Consider the following 20,135-nt stretch of genomic DNA (forward strand, 5'->3'; position numbering starts at 1 on the left):
TCTATGTGTAGAGGATCCCCCCTTTCTGTGGTGCTTGTTCAACCTCCTTTCCTCTAGATGTAGAGGATGTCCCCTGTCTATGGTGATGGCAGAACCTCCTCTCCTCTAGGTGTAGAGGATGACGCCTTTCTATGGTGATTGTAGACCCTCCTCTCGTCTATGCGTAGATGATGCCCTTGTCTATGGTGATGGTAGAGCTGTCCCTAGTCTAGGAGAAGAGGATGCCCCCTGTCTATGTTGATGGTAGAACCTTCTCTCCTCTAGGTGTAGAGGATGTCTCCGGTCTATGATGATGGTATAACCTCCTCTCCTCTAGGTGTAGAGAAGTGGTAGAATCACTTCTCCTCTAGGTGTAGAGGATGTCCCCTGTCTATGGTGATGATAGAACCTTCGCTCATCTATGTGTAGAGGATCCCCCCTTTCTGTGGTGCTTGTTCAACCTCCTTTCCTCTAGATGTAGAGGATGTCCCCTGTCTATGGTGATGGCAGAACCTTCTCCTCTCCTCTAGGTGTAGAGGATGACGCCTTTCTATGGTGATAGTAGAACCACCTCACTTCTAGGTGTAGAGGATGTCCCCTGTCTATGGTGATGATAGAACCTCCTCTTGTCTATGTGTAGAGAATCCCCCCTGTTTGCGGTGATGGTAGAACCTCCTTTTCTCTAGGTGTAGAGCATGCCCACTCTCTATGGTGATGCCAGAACCCCCTCCTCTCCTCTAGGTATAGAGGATGCCCCTGTCTATGGTGATGGTAGAACCTCCTCTCCTCTAGGTGTAGAGGATGCCCCATGTCTATGGTGATGCCCCCTGTCTATACCTCCTCTCCTCTAGGTGTAGAGGATGTCCCCTCTCTATAGTGATGGTAGAACCTCCTCTCCTCTAGGTGTAGAGGATGACCCCTGTCTATGGTGATGGTAGCACCTCCTCTCCTCTAGGTGTAGAGGATGTCCCCTCTCTATGGTGATGGTAGAACCTCCTCTCCTCTAGGTGGAGAGGTTGCCCCCTGTCTATGGTGATGGTAGACCCTCCTTTCATCTAGGTGTAGAGGATGGCCCCTGTCTATGGTGATGGTAGAACCTCCTCTCCTCTAGGTGTAGAGGATGCCCCCTGGCTATGGTGATGGTAGCACCTCCTCTCCTCTAGGTGTAGAGGATGCCCCCTGTCTATGATGATAGTAGAACCTCCTCTCCTCTAGGTGCAGATGATGCCCCCTGTCTATAATGATGGTAGAACCTCCTATTCCTCTAGGTGTAGAGGATTTCCCCTGTCTATGGTGATGATAGAACCACCTCTCCTCTAGGTGTAGCGGATTCCCCTTGTCTATGGTGATGGTAGAACCTCCTCTCCTCTAGGTGTAGAGGATGCCCCCTCTCTATGGTGATAGTAGACTCTCCTCTCCTCTAGGTGTAGAGGATGCCTCCTGTCTATGGTGATGGTAGACCCTCCTCTCCTCTAGGTGTAGAGTATGACGCCTTTCTATGGTGATGGTAGAACCTCCTCTCATCTAGGTGTAGAGGATGCCCCCTGTCTTTGGTGATGGTAGAATCTCCTCTCCTCTAGGTGTAGAGGATGCCTCCTGTCTATGGTGATGTTAGAACCTCCTCTCCTATAGGCGTAGAGGATGTCCCCTGTCTATGGTGATGGTAGACCCTCCTCTCCTCTATGTGTAGAGTATGACGCCTTTCTATGGTGTTGGTAGACCCTCCTCTCCTCTAGGTGTAGAGGATGCCCCCTGTCTATGGTGCTGGTAGAACCTCCTCTCCTCTAGGTGTTGAGGATGCCCCCTGTCTATGGTGATGCCCGCTGTCTATACCTCCTCTCCTCTAGGTGTAGAGGATGTCCCCTCTCTATGGTGATGGTAGAACCTCCTCTCCTCTAGGTGTAGAGGATGCCCCCTGTCTATGGTGATGGTAGAACCTCCTCTCCTCTAGGTGTAGAGGATGCCCCCTGTCTATGGTGATGGTAGAACCTCCTTTCCTCAAGGTGTAGTGGATGCCCCCTGTCTATGGTGATGGTAGAACCACCTCTCCTCTAGGTGTAGAGGATGTCTCCTTTCTATGGTGATGTTAGAACCACCTCTGTTCTAGGTGTAGAGAATCCCCCCTGTCTGTGGTGATGGTAGAACCTCCTTTTCTCTAGGTGTAGAGCATGCCCACTCTCTATGGTGATGCCAGAACCTCCTCCTCTCCACTAGGTATAGAGGATTCCCCTGTCTATTGTGATGGTAGAACCTTCTCTCCTCTAGGTGTAGAGGATGCCCCCTGTCTATGGTGATGCCCCCTGTCTATACCTCCTCTCCTCTTGGTGTAGAGGATGTCCCCTCTCTATGGTGATGGTAGAACCTCCTCTCCTCTAGGTGTAGAGGATGCCCCCTGTCTATGGTGATGGTAGCACCTCCTCTCCTCTAGGTGTAGAGGATGTCCCCTCTATGGTGATGGTTTAACCTCCTCTCCTCTAGGTGTAGAGGGTACCCCCTGTTTATGGTGATGGTAGAACCTCCTCTCCTCTAGGTGTAGAGGATGCCCCCTGTCTATGGTGATGGTAGAACCTCCTCTCCTCTAGCTGTAGAGGATGCCCCCTGTCTATGGTGATGCCCCCTGTCTATACCTCCTCTCCTCTAGGTGTAGAGGATGTCCCCTCTCTATGCTGATGGTAGAACCTCCTCTCTTCTAGGTATAGAGGATGCCCCCTGTCTATGGTGATGGTAGCACCTCCTCTCCTCTAGGTGTAGAGGATATCCCCTGTCTATGGTGATGGTAGAACCTCCTCTCCTCTAGGTGTAGAGGATGCCCCCTGTCTATGGTGATGGTAGAACCTCCTCTCCTCTAGGTGTAGATGATGCTCCCTGTCTATGGTGATGTTAGAACCACCTCTCTTCTAGGTGTAGAGAATCCCCCCTGTCTGTGGTGATGGTAGAACCTCCTTTTCTCTAGGTGTAGAGCATGCCCACTCTCTATGGTTATGACAGAACCTCCTCCTCTCCACTAGGTATAGAGGATGCCCCTGTCTATGGTGATGGTAGAACCTTCTCTCCTCTAGGTGTAGAGGATGCCCCATGACTATGGTGATGCCCCCTGTCTATACCTCCTCTCCTCTAGGTGTAGAGGATGTCCCCTCTCTATGGTGATGGTAGAACCTCCTCTCCTCTAGGTGTAGAGGATGCCCCCTGTCTATGGTGATGGTAGCACCTCCTCTCCTCTAGGTGTAGAGGATGTCCCCTCTCTATGGTGATGGTAGAACCTCCTCTCCTCTAGGTGTAGAGGATGCCCCCTGTCTATGATGATGGTAGAACCTCCTCTCCTCTAGGTGTAGAGGATGCCCCCTGGCTATGGTGATGGTAGAACCTCCTCTCCTCTAGGTGTAGAGGATGCCCCCTGTCTATGGTGATAGTAGACCCTCCTCTCCTCTTGGTGTAGAGGATGCCTTCTGTCTATGGTGATGGTAGAACCACTTCTCCTCTAGGTGTAGAGGATGTCCCCTGTCTATGGTGATGATAGAACCTTCGCTCATCTATGTGTAGAGGATCCCCCCTTTCTGTGGTGCTGGTAGAACCTCCTTTCCTCTAGATGTAGAGGATGTCCCCTGTCTATGGTGATGGCAGAACCTCCTCCTCTCCTCTAGGTGTAGAGGATGACGCCTTTCTATGGTGATTGTAGACCCTCCTCTCGTCTATGCGTAGATGATGCCCTTGTCTATGGTGATGGTAGAGCTGTCCCTAGTCTAGGTGAAGAGGATGCCCCATGTCTATGTTGATGGTAGAACCTCCTCTCCTCTAGGTGTAGAGGATGTCTCCGGTCTATGATGATGGTATAACCTCCTCTCCTCTAGGTGTAGAGAAGTGGTAGAATCACTTCTCCTCTAGGTGTAGAGGATGTCCCCTGTCTATGGTGATGATAGAACCTCCGCTCATCTATGTGTAGAGGATCCCCCCTTTCTGTGGTGCTTGTTCAACCTCCTTTCCTCTAGATGTAGAGGATGTCCCCTGTCTATGGTGATGGCAGAACCTTCTCCTCTTCTCTAGGTGTAGAGGATGACGCCTTTCTATGGTGATAGTAGAACCACCTCTCTTCTAGGTGTAGAGGATGTCCCCTGTCTATGGTGATGGTAGAACCTCCTCTCCTCTAGGTGTAGAGGATGCCCCCTGTCTATTCTGATGCCCCCTGTCTATACCTCCTCTCCTCTAGGTGTAGAGGATGTCCCCTCTCTACGGTGATGGTAGAACCTCCTCTCCTCTAGGTGTAGAGGATGCCCCCTGTCTATGGTGATGTTAGCACCTCCTCTCCTCTAGGTGTAGAGGATGTCCCCTCTCTATGGTGATGGTAGAACCTCCTCTCCTCTAGGTGTAGAGGATGCCCCCTGTCTATGGTGATGGTAGACCCTCCATTCATCTAGGTGTAGAGGATGGCCCCTGTCTATGGTGATGGTAGAACCTCCTCTCCTCTAGGTGTAGAGGATGCTCCCTGGCTATGGTGATGGTAGCACCTCCTCTCCTCTAGGTGTAGAGGATGCCCCCTGTCTATGATGATAGTAGAACCTCCTCTCCTCTAGGTGTAGAGGATGTCCCCTGTCTATGGTGATGGTAGAACCTCCTATTCCTCTAGGTGTAGAGGATGTCCCCTGTCTATGGTGATGATAGAACCTCCTCTCCTCTAGGTGCAGCGGATTCCCCTTGTCTATGGTGATGGTAGAACCTCCTCTCCTTTAGGTGTAGAGGATGTCCCCTGTCTATGGTGATGATGCAACCTTCGCTCATCTATGTGTAGAGGATCCCCCCTTTCTGTGGTGCTGGTAGAACCTCCTTTCCTCTAGATGTAGAGGATGTCCCCTGTCTATGGTGATGGCAGAACCTCCTCCTCTCCTCTAGGTGTAGAGGATGACGCCTTTCTATGGTGATTGTAGACCCTCCTCTCGTCTATGCGTAGATGATGCCCTTGTCTATGGTGATGGTAGAGCTGTCCCTAGTCTAGGTGAAGAGGATGCCCCCTGTCTATGTTGATGGTAGAACCTCCTCTCCTCTAGGTGTAGAGGATGTCTCCAGTCTATGATGATGGTATAACCTCCTTTCCTCTAGGTGTAGAGAAGTGGTAGAATCACTTCTCCTCTAGGTGTAGAGGATGTCCCCTGTCTATGGTGATGATAGAACCTCCGCTCATCTATGTGTAGAGGATCCCCCCTTTCTGTGGTGCTTGTTCAACCTCCTTTCCTCTAGATGTAGAGGATGTCCCCTGTCTATGGTGATGGCAGAACCTTCTCCTCTTCTCTAGGTGTAGAGGAGGACGCCTTTCTATGGTGATAGTAGAACCACCTCTCTTCTAGGTGTAGAGGATGTCCCCTGTCTATGGTGATGATAGAACCTCCTCTTGTCTATGTGTAGAGAATCCCCCCTGTTTGCGGTGATGGCAGAACCTCCTCCTCTCCTCTAGGTATAGAGGATGCCCCTGTCTATGGTGATGGTAGAACCTCCTCTCCTCTAGGTGTAGAGGATGCCCCCTGTCTATGGTGATGCCCCCTGTCTATACCTCCTCTCCTCTAGGTGTAGAGGATGTCCCCTCTCTATGGTGATGGTAGAACCTCCTCTCCTCTAGGTGTCGAGGATGCCCCCTGTCTATGGTGATGTTAGCACCTCCTCTCCTCTAGGTGTAGAGGATGTCCCCTCTCTATGGTGATGGTAGAACCTCCTCTCCTCTAGGTGTAGAGGATGCCCCCTGTCTATGGTGATGGTAGACCCTCCTCTCCTCTAGGTGTAGAGGATGCCCCCTGGCTATGGTGATGGTAGCAGCTCCTCTCCTCTAAGTGTAGAGGATGTCCCCTGTCTATGATGATAGTAGAACCTCCTCTCCTCTAGGTGTAGATGATGTCCCCTGTCTATGGTGATGGTAGAACCTCCTATTCCTCTAGGTGTAGAGGATGTCCCCTGTCTATGGTGATGATAGAACCTCCTCTCCTCTAGGTGTAGAGGATGCCCCCTCTCTATGGTGATAGTAGACCCTCCTCTCCTCTAGGTGTAGAGTATGACGCCTTTCTATGGTGTTGGTAGACCCTCCTCTCCTCTAGGTGTAGAGGATGCCCCCTGTCTATGGTGATAGTAGACCCTCCTCTCCTCTAGGTGTAGAGGATGCCCCCTGGCTATGGTGATGGTAGCAGCTCCTCTCCTCTAAGTGTAGAGGATGTCCCCTGTCTATGATGATAGTAGAACCTCCTCTCCTCTAGGTGTAGAGGATGTCCCCTGTCTATGGTGATGGTAGAACCTCCTATTCCTCTAGGTGTAGAGGATGTCCCCTGTCTATGGTGATGATAGAACCTCCTCTCCTCTAGGTGTAGAGGATGCCCCCTCTCTATGGTGATAGTAGACCCTCCTCTCCTCTAGGTGTAGAGTATGACGCCTTTCTATGGTGTTGGTAGACCCTCCTCTCCTCTAGGTGTAGAGGATGCCCCCTGTCTATGGTGATAGTAGACCCTCCTCTCCTCTAGGTGTAGAGTATGACGCCTTTCTATGGTGTTGGTAGACCCTCCTCTCCTCTAGGTGTAGAGGATGCCCCCTGTCTATGGTGATGGTAGAGCCTCCTCTCCTCTAGGTATAGAGGATCCCCCCTGTCTATGGTGATGGTAGAACCTCCTCTCCTCTAGGTGTAGAGGATTCCCCCTGTCTATGGAGATGGTAGAACCTCCTCTCCTCTAGGTGTAGAGAATGCCCCCTTTCTATGGTGATGGTAGAACCTCCTCTCCTCTAGGTGTAGAGGATGCCCCCTGTCTATGGTGATGGTAGAACCTCCTCTCCTCTAGGTGTAGAGGATACCCCCTGTCTATGGTGATGGTAGAATCTCCTCTCCTCTAGGTTTAGAGGATGCCTTCTGTCTATGGTGATGTTAGAACCTCCTTTCCTATAGGCGTAGAGGATGTCCCCTGTCTATGGTGATGGTAGACCCTCCTCTCCTCTAGGTGTAGAGTATGACGCCTTTCTATGGTGTTGGTAGACCCTCCTCTCCTCTAGGTGTAGAGGATGCCCCCTGTCTATGGTGCTGGTAGAACCTCCTCTCCTCTAGGTGTTGAGGATGCCCCCTGTCTATGGTGATGCCCGCTGTCTATACCTCCTCTCCTCTAGGTGTAGAGGATGTCCCCTCTCTATGGTGATGGTAGAACCTCCTCTCCTCTAGGTGTAGAGGATGCCCCCTGTCTATGGTGATGGTAGCACCTCCTTTCCTCTAGGTGTAGATGATGTCCCCTCTCTATGGTGATGGTAGAACCTCCTCTCCTCTAGGTGTAGAGGATGCCTCCTGTTTATGGTGATGTTAGAACCTCCTCTCCTATAGGTGTAGAGTATGACGCCTTTCTATGGTGTTGGTAGACCCTCCTCTCCTCTAGGTGTAGAGGATGCCCCCTGTCTATGGTGATGGTAGACCCTCCTCTCCTCTAGGTGTAGAGTATGACGCCTTTCTATGGTGTTGGTAGACCCTCCTCTACTCTAGGTGTAGAGGATGCCCCCTCTCTATGGTGATGGTAGAGCCTCCTCTCCTCTAGGTGTAGAGGATCCCCCCTGTCTATGGTGATGGTAGAACCTCCTCTCCTCTAGGTGTAGAGGATTCCCCCTGTCTATGGAGATGGTAGAACCTCCTCTCCTCTAGGTGTAGAGAATGCCCCCTGTCTATGGTGATGGTAGAACCTCCTCTCCTCTAGGTGTAGAGGATGTCCCCTGTCTATGGTGATGGTAGAACCTCCTCTCCTCTAGGTGTAGAGGATGCCCCCTGTCTATGGTGATGGTAGACCCTCCTTTCATCTAGGTGTAGAGGATGCCCCCTGTCTATGGTGATGGTAGAACCTCTTCTCCTCTAGGTGTAGAGGATGCCCCCTGTCTATGGTGATGGTAGAATCTCCTTTCCTCTAGGTGTAGAGGATGCCTCCTGTCTATGGTGATGTTAGAACCTCCTCTCCTATAGGCGTAGAGGATGTCCCCTGTCTATGGTGATGGTAGACCCTCCTCTCCTCTAGGTGTAGAGTATGACGCCTTTCTATGGTGTTGGTAAACCCTCCTCTCCTCTAGGTGTAGAGGATGCCCCCTGTCTATGGTGCTGGTAGAACCTCCTCTCCTCTAGGTGTTGAGGATGCCCCCTGTCTATGGTGATGCCCGCTGTCTATACCTCCTCTCCTCTAGGTGTAGAGGATGTCCCCTCTCTATGGTGATGGTAGAACCTCCTCTCCTCTAGGTGTAGAGGATGCCCCCTGTCTATGGTGATGGTAGCACCTCCTTTCCTCTAGGTGTAGATGATGTCCCCTCTCTATGGTGATGGTAGAACCTCCTCTCCTCTAGGTGTAGAGGATGCCCCCTGTCTATGGTGATGGTAGACCCTCCTTTCATCTAGGTGTAGAGGATGTCCCCTGTCTATGGTGATGGTAGAACCTCCTCTCCTCTAGGTGTAGAGGATGCCCCCTGGCTATGGTGATGGTAGCACCTCCTCTCCTCTAGGTGTAGAGGATGCCCCCTGTCTATGATGATGGTAGACCCTCCTCTCCTCTAGGTGTAGAGGATGCCCCCTGTCTATGGTGTTGGTAGACCCTCCTCTCCTCTAGGTGTAGAGGATGCCCCCTGTCTATGGTGATGGTAGAGCCTCCTCTCCTCTAGGTGTAGAGGATCCCCCTTGTCTATGGTGATGGTAGAACCTCCTCTCCTCTAGGTGTAGAGGATGCCCCCTGTCTACGGTGATGGTCGAACCTCCTCTCCTTTAGGTGTAGGTGATGCCCCCTGTCTATGGTGATGGTAGAACCTCCTCTCCTCTAGGTGTAGAGGATGCCTCCTGTCTATGGTGATGGTAGAACCTCCTCTTCTCTAGGTGCAGAGGATGCCCCCTGTCTATGGTGATGGTAGAACCTCCTCTCCTCTAGGTGTAGAGGATGTCCCCTGTCTATGGTGATGGTAGAACCTCCTCTCCTCTAGGTGTAGAGGATGCCCCCTGTCTATGGTGATGGTAGAACCTCCTGTCCTCTAGGTGTAGAGGATTCCTCCTGTCTATGGTGATGGTAGAACCTCCTTTCCTCTAGGTGTAGGGAATGCCCCCTGTCTATGGTGATGGTAGAACCTCCTCTCCTCTAGGTGTAGAGGATGCCCCCTGTCTATGGTGATGGTAGAACCTCCTCTCCTCTAGGTGTAGGGGATGCCCCCTGTCTATGGTGATGGTAGAACCTCCTCTCCTCTAGGTGTAGGGGATGCCCCCTGTCTATGGTGATGGTAGAACCTCCTCTCCTCTAGGTGTAGAGGATGCCTCCTGTCTATGGTGATGGTAGAACCTCCTCTCCTCTAGGTGTAGAGGATGCCTCCTGTCTATGGTGATGGTAGAACCTCCTCTCCTCTAGGTGTAGGTGATGCCCCCTGTCTATGGTGATGGTAGAACCTCCTCTATTCTAGGTGTAGAGGATGCCTCCTGTCTATGGTGATTGTAGAACCTCCTCTCCTCTAGGTGTAGAGGATGCCTCCTGTCTATGGTGATGGTAGAACCTCCTCTCCTTTAGGTGTAGGTGATGCCCCCTGTCTATGGTGATGGTAGCACCTCCTCTCCCCTAGGTGTAGAGGATGCCTCCTCTCTATGGTGATGGTAGAACCTCCTTTCCTCTAGGTGTAGGGGATGCCCCCTGTCTATGGTGATGGTAGAACCTCCTCTCCTCTAGGTGTAGAGGATGCCTCCTTTCTATGGTGATGGTAGAACCTCCTCTCCTCTAGGTGTAGAGGATGCCTCCTGTCTATGGTGATGGTAGAACCTCCTCTCCTCTAGGTGTAGGTGATGCCCCCTGTCTATGGTGATGGTAGAACCTCCTCTCCTCTAGGTGTAGAGGATTCCCCCTGTCTATGGTGATGGTAGAACCTCCTCTCCTCTAGGTGTAGGTGATGCCCCCTGTCTATGGTGATGGTAGAACCTCCTCTCCTCTAGGTGTAGAGGATGCCTCCTGTCTATGGTGATGGTAGAACCTCCTCTCCTTTAGGTGTAGGTGATGCCCCCTGTCTATGGTGATGGTAGCACCTCCTCTCCCCTAGGTGTAGAGGATGCCTCCTCTCTATGGTGATGGTAGAACCTCCTTTCCTCTAGGTGTAGGGGATGCCCCCTGTCTATGGTGATGGTAGAACCTCCTCTCCTCTAGGTGTAGAGGATGCCTCCTGTCTATGGTGATGGTAGAACCTCCTCTCCTCTAGGTGTAGAGGATGCCTCCTGTCTATGGTGATGGTAGAACCTCCTCTCCTCTAGGTGTAGGTGATGCCCCCTGTCTATGGTGATGGTAGAACCTCCTCTCCTCTAGGTGTAGAGGATTCCCCCTGTCTATGGTGATGGTAGAACCTCCTCTCCTCTAGGTGTAGGTGATGCCCCCTGTCTATGGTGATGGTAGAACCTCCTCTCCTCTAGGTGTAGAGGATGCCTCCTGTCTATGGTGATGGTAGAACCTCCTCTCCTTTAGGTGTAGGTGATGCCCCCTGTCTATGGTGATGGTTACCATTAGGGAAAACTCCTATAACTGATGAATTTAGCCATGAACATGCAGTCAGTCCGTTTTCAATGCTCACTATAATGTACACACTGATGTACGGGAGCAGCCAGTTACATGGGAATGTCTGTCTCTGACCTATTTTCACTGTGTAAGACATAATCCTTTATTCCGCTCCCTGATGGAAATATCTCATGCAGCAGAAATCCATGTTGGCCGCTGTGAGGACCCAGTAACGTCCATCCTGGCAGTGACCTTTTCATCATGGTGGTCCGACAATCCTGAGACGTCTCCACAGATTCTCATCCCCACCTGTAGCCGACATTGGTGCGGGCAGTCGTATACGGCTGTGTTGCAGGCAGTAGTATACGGCTGTGGTGCGGGCAGTCGTATATGGCTCAGTGGTGCGGGCAGTAGTATATGGCTCTGTGGTGCGGGCAGTAGTATATGGCTCTGTGGTGCGGGCAGTAGTATACGGCTGTGGTGCGGGCAGTAGTATACGGCTGTGGTGCGGGCAGTAGTATATGGCGCTGTGGTGCGGGCAGTCGTATATGGCTCTGTGGTGCGGGCAGTCGTATATGGCTCTGTGGTGCGGGCAGTCGTATATGGCTCTGTGGTGCGGGCAGTAGTATACGGCTCTGTGGCGTGGGCAGTAGTATACAGCTGTGGTGAGGGCAGTAGTATACGGCTGGGGTGTGGGCAGTAGTATACGGCTCTGTGGTGTGGGCAGTAGTATACGGCTCTGTGGTGTGGGCAGTAGTATATGGCTCTGTGGTGTGGGCAGTAGTATACGGCTCTGTGGTGCGGGCAGTAGTATATGGCTCTGTGGTGCGGGCAGTAGTATACGGCTCTGTGGTGTAGTATACAGCTGTGGTGAGGGCAGTAGTATACGGCTGTGGTGTGGGCAGTAGTATACGGCTGTGGTGCGGGCAGTCGTATATGGCTCTGTGGTGCGGGCAGTCGTATATGGCTCTGTGGTGCGGGCAGTCGTATATGGCTCTGTGGTGCGGGCAGTAGTATACGGCTCTGTGGTGTGGGCAGTAGTATACAGCTGTGGTGAGGGCAGTAGTATACGGCTGGGGTGTGGGCAGTAGTATACGGCTCTGTGGTGTGGGCAGTAGTATACGGCTCTGTGGTGTGGGCAGTAGTATACGGCTGTGGTGTGGGCAGTAGTATACGGCTGTGGTGCGGGCAGTAGGATACAGCTGTGGTGAGGGCAGTAGTATACGGTGTGGTGTGGGCAGTAGTATACGGCTCTGTGGTGTTGGCAGTAGTATACGGCTCTGTGGTGCGGGCAGTAGTATACGGCTCTGTGGTGTGGGCAGTAGTATACGGCTGTGGTGCGGGCAGTAGTATACGGCTGTGGTGCGGGCAGTAGTATACGGCTGTGGTGTGGGCAGTAGTATACGGCTCTGTGGTGCGGGCAGTAGTATACGGCTGTGGTGCGGGCAGTAGTATACGGCTGTGGTGTGGGCAGTAGTATACGGCTCTGTGGTGTGGGCAGTAGTATACGGCTCTGTGGTGTGGGCAGTAGTATACGGCTGTTTAAATACAAATAGATTGATCCTCCGCTTCTACGATCACCCACTTTCAAATTTAGGAAAAATATTGTATGTTTAGGGCATAAGGAACCTCTTGTGAGGTGCGGCGTCTCGGCACAGCGTTCCTCCTGGAGATTCCCGAGGTAGCTCGTAACCTCTGTGCTGCTCCTAATTCCTCCCATCCGGGGACTTGATCCTCTACTTTGCGTTCCACCTTCTTTGTTCCTTCTCCTGGTTGCTAGTCCGATTGGAAAGAGAAAGAACAAGAACGATGGTGCAGTACGTAATGTTTCCGTAAAAATTGTTTTATTGATAATACTCACAAGAGTAGAAAATAAAAAGGCCTTAGAATAAAAGAACACGCTCGGTACAACTGCCCGTAGTATACGGCTGTGGTGGGGCTGTAGTACAGGGCTGTGGTGGGGCTGTAGTACAGGGCTGTGGTGCGGGCAGTAGTACAGGGCTGTGGTGGGGCTGTAGTACAGGGCTGTGGTGCGAGCAGTAGTACAGGGCTGTGGTGCGAGCAGTAGTACAGGGCTGTGGTGGGGCTGTAGTACAGGGCTGTGGTGGGGCTGTAGTACAGGGCTGTGGTGCGGGCAGTAGTACAGGGCTGTGGTGGGGCTGTAGTACAGGGCTGTGGTGCGGGCAGTAGTACAGGGCTGTGGTGCGAGCAGTAGTACAGGGCTGTGGTGCGAGCAGTAGTATACGGCTGTGGTGGGGCTGTAGTACAGGGCTGTGGTGGGGCTGTAGTACAGGGCTGTGGTGCGGGCAGTAGTACAGGGCTGTGGTGGGGCTGTAGTACAGGGCTGTGGTGCGAGCAGTAGTACAGGGCTGTGGTGCGAGCAGTAGTACAGGGCTGTGGTGCGGGCAGTAGTACAGGGCTGTGGTGCGGGCAGTAGTACAGGGCTGTGGTGGGGCTGTAGTACAGGGCTGTGGTGGGGCTGTAGTACAGGGCTGTGGTGCGGGCAGTAGTACAGGGCTGTGGTGCGGGCAGTAGTACAGGGCTGTGGTGCGGGCAGGAGTACAGGGCTGTGGTGCGGGCAGTAGTACAGGGCTGTGGTGTGGGCAGTAGTATACGGCTGTGGTGCGGGCAGTAGTACAGGGCTGTGGTGCAGGCAGTAGTATATGGCTGTGGTGCGGGCAGTAGTATACGGCTGTGGTGCGGGCAGTAGTACAGGGCTGTGGTGCAGGCAGTAGTATATGGCTGTGGTGCGGGCAGTAGTATACGGCTGTGGTGTGGGCAGTAGTATACGGCTGTGGTACAGGCAGTAGTATATGGCTGTGGTGCGGGCAGTAGTACAGGGCTGTGGTGCGGGCAGTAGTATACGGCTCTGTGGTGCGGGCAGTAGTACAGGGCTGTGGTGCAGGCAGTAGTATATGGCTGTGGTGCGGGCAGTAGTACAGGGCTGTGGTGCGGGCAGTAGTACAGGGCTGTGGTGCGGGCAGTAGTATACGGCTGTGGTGCGGGCAGTAGTATACGGCTGTAGTGCGGGCAGTAGTATACGGCTGTGGTGCGGGCAGTAGTATACGGCTGTGGTGCGGGCAGTAGTATACGGCTGTGGTGCGGGCAGTAGTATACGGCTGTGGTGCGGGCAGTAGTATACGGCTCTGTGGTGCAGGCAGTAGTATACGGCTGTGGTGCAGGCAGTAGTATATGGCTGTGGTGCGGGCAGTAGTATACGGCTGTGGTGTGGGCAGTAGCTTAGGGAATTGGGGCGACCACTGAACCCCAGATCCACCAAGTTATAATGATGTCTGAGTTTACTCATCATTTTTGGATCTCCGCTTTCTATCAGACCCGCTTTCTAGAGAAGTCTATACACCCCCAGGAGACCCCGAACCCCCAGTACAACCTAAGAGCTGTACACACAGGTATAGAGAAGCCTATACACCCCCCAGGAGACCCCGGACCCCAGTACAACCTAAGAGCTGTACACAGAGGTGTAGAGAAGCCTATACACCCCCCAGGAGACCCCGGACCCCCAGTACAACCTAAGAGCTGTACACAGAGGTGTAGAGAAGGCTATACACCCCCAGGAGACCCCGAACCCCCAGTACAACCTAAGAGCTGTACACACAGGTATAGAGAAGCCTATACACCCCCCAGGAGACCCCGGACCCCAGTACAACCTAAGAGCTGTACACAGAGGTGTAGAGAAGCCTATACACCCCCCAGGAGACCCCGGACCCCCAGTACAACCTAAGAGCTGTACACACAGGTATAGAGAAGCCTATACACCCCCCAGGAGACCCCGGACCCCCAGTACAACCTAAGAGCTGTACACACAGGTATAGAGAAGCCTATACACCCCCCAGGAGACCCCGGACCCCCAGTACAACCTAAGAGCTGTACACAGAGGTGTAGAGAAGACTATACAGCCCCCCAGGAGACCCCGGACCCCCAGTACAACCTAAGAGCTGTACACACAGGTGTAGAGAAGACTATACAGCCCCCCAGGAGACCCCGGACCCCCAGTACAACCTAAGAGCTGTATACACAGGTGTAGAGAAGCCTATACACCCCCCAGGAGACCCCGGACCCCCAGTACAACCTAAGAACTGTACACAGAGGTGTAGAGAAGACTATACAGCCCCCCAGGAGACCCCGGACCCCAGTACAACCTAAGAGCTGTATACACAGGTGTAGAGAAGACTATACAGCCCCCCAGGAGACCCCGGACCCCCAGTACAACCTAAGAGCTGTATACAGAGGTGTAGAGAAGCCTATACACCCCCAGGAGACCCCGGACCCCCAGTACAACCTAAGAGCTGTACACAGAGGTGTAGAGAAGGCTATACACCCCCAGTAGACCCCGGACCCCCAGTACAACCTAAGAGCTGTATACAGAGGTGTAGAGAAGACTATACAGCCCCCCAGGAGACCCCGGACCCCCAGTACAACCTAAGAGCTGTACACACAGGTGTAGAGAAGACTATACAGCCCCCCAGGAGACCCTGGACCCCCAGTACAACCTAAGAGCTGTATACACAGGTGTAGAGAAGACTATACAGCCCCCCAGGAGACCCCGGACCCCCAGTACAACCTAAGAGCTTTATACAGAGGTGTAGAGAAGACTATACAGCCCCCCAGGAGACCCAGGACCCCCAGTACAACCTAAGAGCTGTACACACATGTGTAGAGAAGCCTATACACCCCCCAGGAGACCCCGGACCCCCAGTACAACCTAAGAGCTGTACACAGAGGTGTAGAGAAGTCTATACACCCCCAGGAGACCCCGAACCCCCAGTACAACCTAAGAGATGTACACACAGGTGTAGAGAAGCCTATACACCCCCAGGAGACCCGGACCCCCAGTACAACCTAAGAGCTGTACACACAGGTGTAGAGAAGTCTATACACCCCCAGGAGACCCCGGACCCCCAGTACAACCTAAGAGCTGTACACACAGTTATAGAGAAGCCTGTACACCCCCCAGGAGACCCCGGACCCCAGTACAACCTAAGAGCTGTACACAGAGGTATAGAGAAGTCTATACACCCCCCAGGAGACCCCGGACCCCAAGTATAACCTAAGAGCTTTACACACAGGTGTAGAGAAGCCTATACACCCCCCGGAGACCCCGAACACCCAGTACAACCTAAGAGCTGTACACAGAGGTATAGAGAAGTCTATACACCCCCCAGGAGACCCCGGACCCCAAGTATAACCTAAGAGCTTTACACACAGGTGTAGAGAAGCCTATACACCCCCAGGAGACCCCGGACCCCCAGTACAACCTAAGAGCTGTACACAGAGGTGTAGAGAAGTCTATACACCCCCAGGAGACCCCGGACCCCCAGTACAACCTAAGAGCTGTACACACAGGTGTAGAGAAGCCTATACACCCCAGGAGACCCGGACCCCCAGTACAACCTAAGAGCTGTATACACAGGTGTAGAGAAGCCTATACACCCCCCAGGAGACCCCGGACCCCCAGTACAACCTAAGAGCTGTACACACAGGTGTAGAGAAGCCTATAAACCCCCAGGAGACCCCGGACCCCCAGTACAACCTAAGAGCTGTACACACAGGTGTAGAGAAGCCTATACACCCCCCAGGAGACCCCGGACCCCCAGTACAACCTAAGAGCTATATACACATGTGAAGAGAAGCCTATACACCCCCAGGAGACCCCGGACCCCCAGTACAACCTAAGAGCTGTATACACAGGGGTAGAGAAGCCTATACACCCCCAGGAGACCCCGGACCCCCAGTACAACCTAAGAGCTGTACACACAGGTGTAGAGAAGCCTATACACCCACAGGAGACCCTGGACCCCCAGTACAACCTAAGAGCTGTTCACACAGGTGTAGAGAAGCCTGTACACCCCCCAGGAGACCCCGGACCCCCAGTACAACCTAAGAGCTGTACACACAGGTGTAGAGAAGCCTATACACCCCCCAGGAGACCCCGGACCCCCAGTACAACCTAAGAGCTGTACACACAGGTGTAGAGAAGACTATACACCCCCAGGAGACTCTGGACCCCCAGTACAACCTAAGAGCTGTATATACAGGTGTAGAGAAGACTATACAGCCCCCCAGGAGACCCCGGACCCCCAGTACAACCTAAGAGCTGTACACACAGGTGTAGAGAAGCCTATACACCCCCAGGAGATCCCGGACCCCCAGTACAACCTAAGAGCTGTACACACAGGTGTAGAGAAGACTATACACCCCCAGGAGACTCTGGACCCCCAGTACAACCTAAGAGCTGTATACAGAGGTGTAGAGAAGCCTATAAACCCCCAGGAGACCCCGGACCCTCAGTACAACCTAAGAGCTCTACACACAGGTGTAGAGAAGCCTATACACCCCCAGGAGACCCCGGACCCCCAGTACAACCTTAGAGCTGTACACACAGGTGTAGAGAAGCCCATACACCCCCAGGAGACTCCGGACCCCCAGTACAACCTAAGAGCTGTACACAGAGGTATAGAGAAGTCTATACACCCCCCAGGAGACCCCGGACCCCAAGTATAACCTAAGAGCTTTACACACAGGTGTAGAGAAGCCTATACACCCCCAGGAGACCCCGGAACCCAGTACAACCTAAGAGCTGTACACAGAGGTGTAGAGAAGTCTATACACCCCCCAGGAGACCCCGGACCCCAAGTATAACCTAAGAGCTTTACACACAGGTGTAGAGAAGCCTATACACCCCCCGGAGACCCCGAACACCCAGTACAACCTAAGAGCTGTACACAGAGGTATAGAGAAGTCTATACACCCCCCAGGAGACCCCGGACCCCAAGTATAACCTAAGAGCTTTACACACAGGTGTAGAGAAGCCTATACACCCCCAGGAGACCCCGGACCCCCAGTACAACCTAAGAGCTGTACACAGAAGTGTAGAGAAGTCTATACACCCCCAGGAGACCCCGGACCCCCAGTACAACCTAAGAGCTGTACACACAGGTGTAGAGAAGCCTATACACCCCCAGGAGACCCGGACCCCCAGTACAACCTAAGAGCTGTATACACAGGTGTAGAGAAGCCTATACACCCCCCAGGAGACCCCGGACCCCCAGTACAACCTAAGAGCTGTACACACAGGTGTAGAGAAGCCTATACACCCCCAGGAGACCCCGGACCCCCAGTACAACCTAAGAGCTGTACACACAGGTGTAGAGAAGCCTATACACCCCCCAGGAGACCCCGGACCCCCAGTACAACCTAAGAGCTATATACACATGTGAAGAGAAGCCTATACACCCCCAGGAGACCCCGGACCCCCAGTACAACCTAAGAGCTGTATACACAGGGGTAGAGAAGCCTATACACCCCCAGGAGACCCCGGACCCCCAGTACAACCTAAGAGCTGTACACACAGGTGTAGAGAAGCCTATACACCCCCAGGAGACCCTGGACCCCCAGTACAACCTAAGAGCTGTTCACACAGGTGTAGAGAAGCCTGTACACCCCCCAGGAGACCCCGGACCCCCAGTACAACCTAAGAGCTGTACACACAGGTGTAGAGAAGCCTATACACCCCCCAGGAGACCCCGGACCCCCAGTACAACCTAAGAGCTGTACACACAGGTGTAGAGAAGACTATACACCCCCAGGAGACTCTGGACCCCCAGTACAACCTAAGAGCTGTATATACAGGTGTAGAGAAGACTATACAGCCCCCCAGGAGACCCCGGACCCCCAGTACAACCTAAGAGCTGTACACACAGGTGTAGAGAAGCCTATACACCCCCAGGAGATCCCGGACCCCCAGTACAACCTAAGAGCTGTACACACAGGTGTAGAGAAGACTATACACCCCCAGGAGACTCTGGACCCCCAGTACAACCTAAGAGCTGTATACAGAGGTGTAGAGAAGCCTATAAACCCCCAGGAGACCCCGGACCCTCAGTACAACCTAAGAGCTCTACACACAGGTGTAGAGAAGCCTATACACCCCCAGGAGACCCCGGACCCCCAGTACAACCTTAGAGCTGTACACACAGGTGTAGAGAAGCCCATACACCCCCAGGAGACTCCGGACCCCCAGTACAACCTAAGAGCTGTACACAGAGGTATAGAGAAGTCTATACACCCCCCAGGAGACCCCGGACCCCAAGTATAACCTAAGAGCTTTACACACAGGTGTAGAGAAGCCTATACACCCCCAGGAGACCCCGGAACCCAGTACAACCTAAGAGCTGTACACAGAGGTGTAGAGAAGTCTATACACCCCCAGGAGACCCCGAACCCCCAGTACAACCTAAAAGATATACACACAGGTGTAGAGAAGCCTATACACCCCCAGGAGACCCGGACCCCCAGTGCAACCTAAGAGCTGTACACACAGGTGTAGAGTAGCCTATACACCCCCCAGGAGACCCCGAACACCCAGTACAACCTAAGAGCTGTACACAGAGGTGTAGAGAAGCCTATATACCCGCAGGAGACCCCGGATCTCCAGTACAACCTAAGAGCTGTACACACAGGTGTAGAGAAGCCTATACACCCCCCAGGAGACCCCGGACCCCCAGTACAACCTAAGAGCTATATACACATGTGAAGAGAAGCCTATACACCCCCAGGAGACCCCGGACCCCCAGTACAACCTAAGAGCTGTATACACAGGGGTAGAGAAGCCTATACACCCCCAGGAGACCCCGGACCCCCAGTACAACCTAAGAGCTGTACACACAGGTGTAGAGAAGCCTATACACCCACAGGAGACCCTGGACCCCCAGTACAACCTAAGAGCTGTTCACACAGGTGTAGAGAAGCCTGTACACCCCCAGGAGACCCCGGACCCCCAGTACAACCTAAGAGCTGTACACACAGGTGTAGAGAAGACTATACACCCCCAGGAGACTCTGGACCCCCAGTACAACCTAAGAGCTGTATATACAGGTGTAGAGAAGACTATACACCCCCCCAGGAGACCCCGGACCCCCAGTACAACCTAAGAGCTGTACACACAGGTGTAGAGAAGCCTATACACCCCCAGGAGATCCCGGACCCCCAGTACAACCTAAGAGCTGTACACACAGGTGTAGAGAAGACTATACACCCCCAGGAGACTCTGGACCCCCAGTACAACCTAAGAGCTGTATACAGAGGTGTAGAGAAGCCTATAAACCCCCAGGAGACCCCGGACCCTCAGTACAACCTAAGAGCTCTACACACAGGTGTAGAGAAGCCTATACACCCCCAGGAGACCCCGGACCCCAAGTATAACCTAAGAGCTTTACACACAGGTGTAGAGAAGCCTATACACCCCCAGGAGACCCTGGACCCCCAGTACAACCTAAGAGCTGTACACAGACGTATAGAGAAGCCTATACACCCCCCAGGAGACCCCGGACACCAAGTATAACCTAAGAGCTTTACACACAGGTGTAGAGAAGCCTATACACCCCCAGGAGACCCCGGACCCCCAGTACAAACTAAGAGCTGTACACACAGGTGTAGAGAAGACTATACACCCCCAGGAGACCCCGGACCCCCAGTACAACCTAAGAGCTGTACACACAGGTGTAGAGAAGCCCATACACCGCCAGTAGACCCCAGACCCCCAGTACAACCTAAGAGCTGTACGCACAGGTGTAGAGAAGACTATACACCCCCAGGAGACCCCGGACCCCCAGTACAACCTAAGAGCTGTACACACAGGTGTAGAGAAGC

The 20,135-nt window shown here is 53.2% G+C and overlaps 1 protein-coding gene across 1 annotated transcript in view; it reads left to right on the plus strand.

Moving 5' to 3' along the window:
* Window positions 1-20,135, plus strand: part of BSN (bassoon presynaptic cytomatrix protein) — a 134,835-nt gene that overhangs the window by 69,724 nt on the left and 44,976 nt on the right. The gene's annotated exons all lie outside the window — the stretch shown is intronic.

Source organism: Engystomops pustulosus, unplaced genomic scaffold (genome assembly GCF_040894005.1).
Source record: "Engystomops pustulosus unplaced genomic scaffold, aEngPut4.maternal MAT_SCAFFOLD_209, whole genome shotgun sequence".
Taxonomy (NCBI): Eukaryota; Metazoa; Chordata; class Amphibia; order Anura; family Leptodactylidae; genus Engystomops; species Engystomops pustulosus.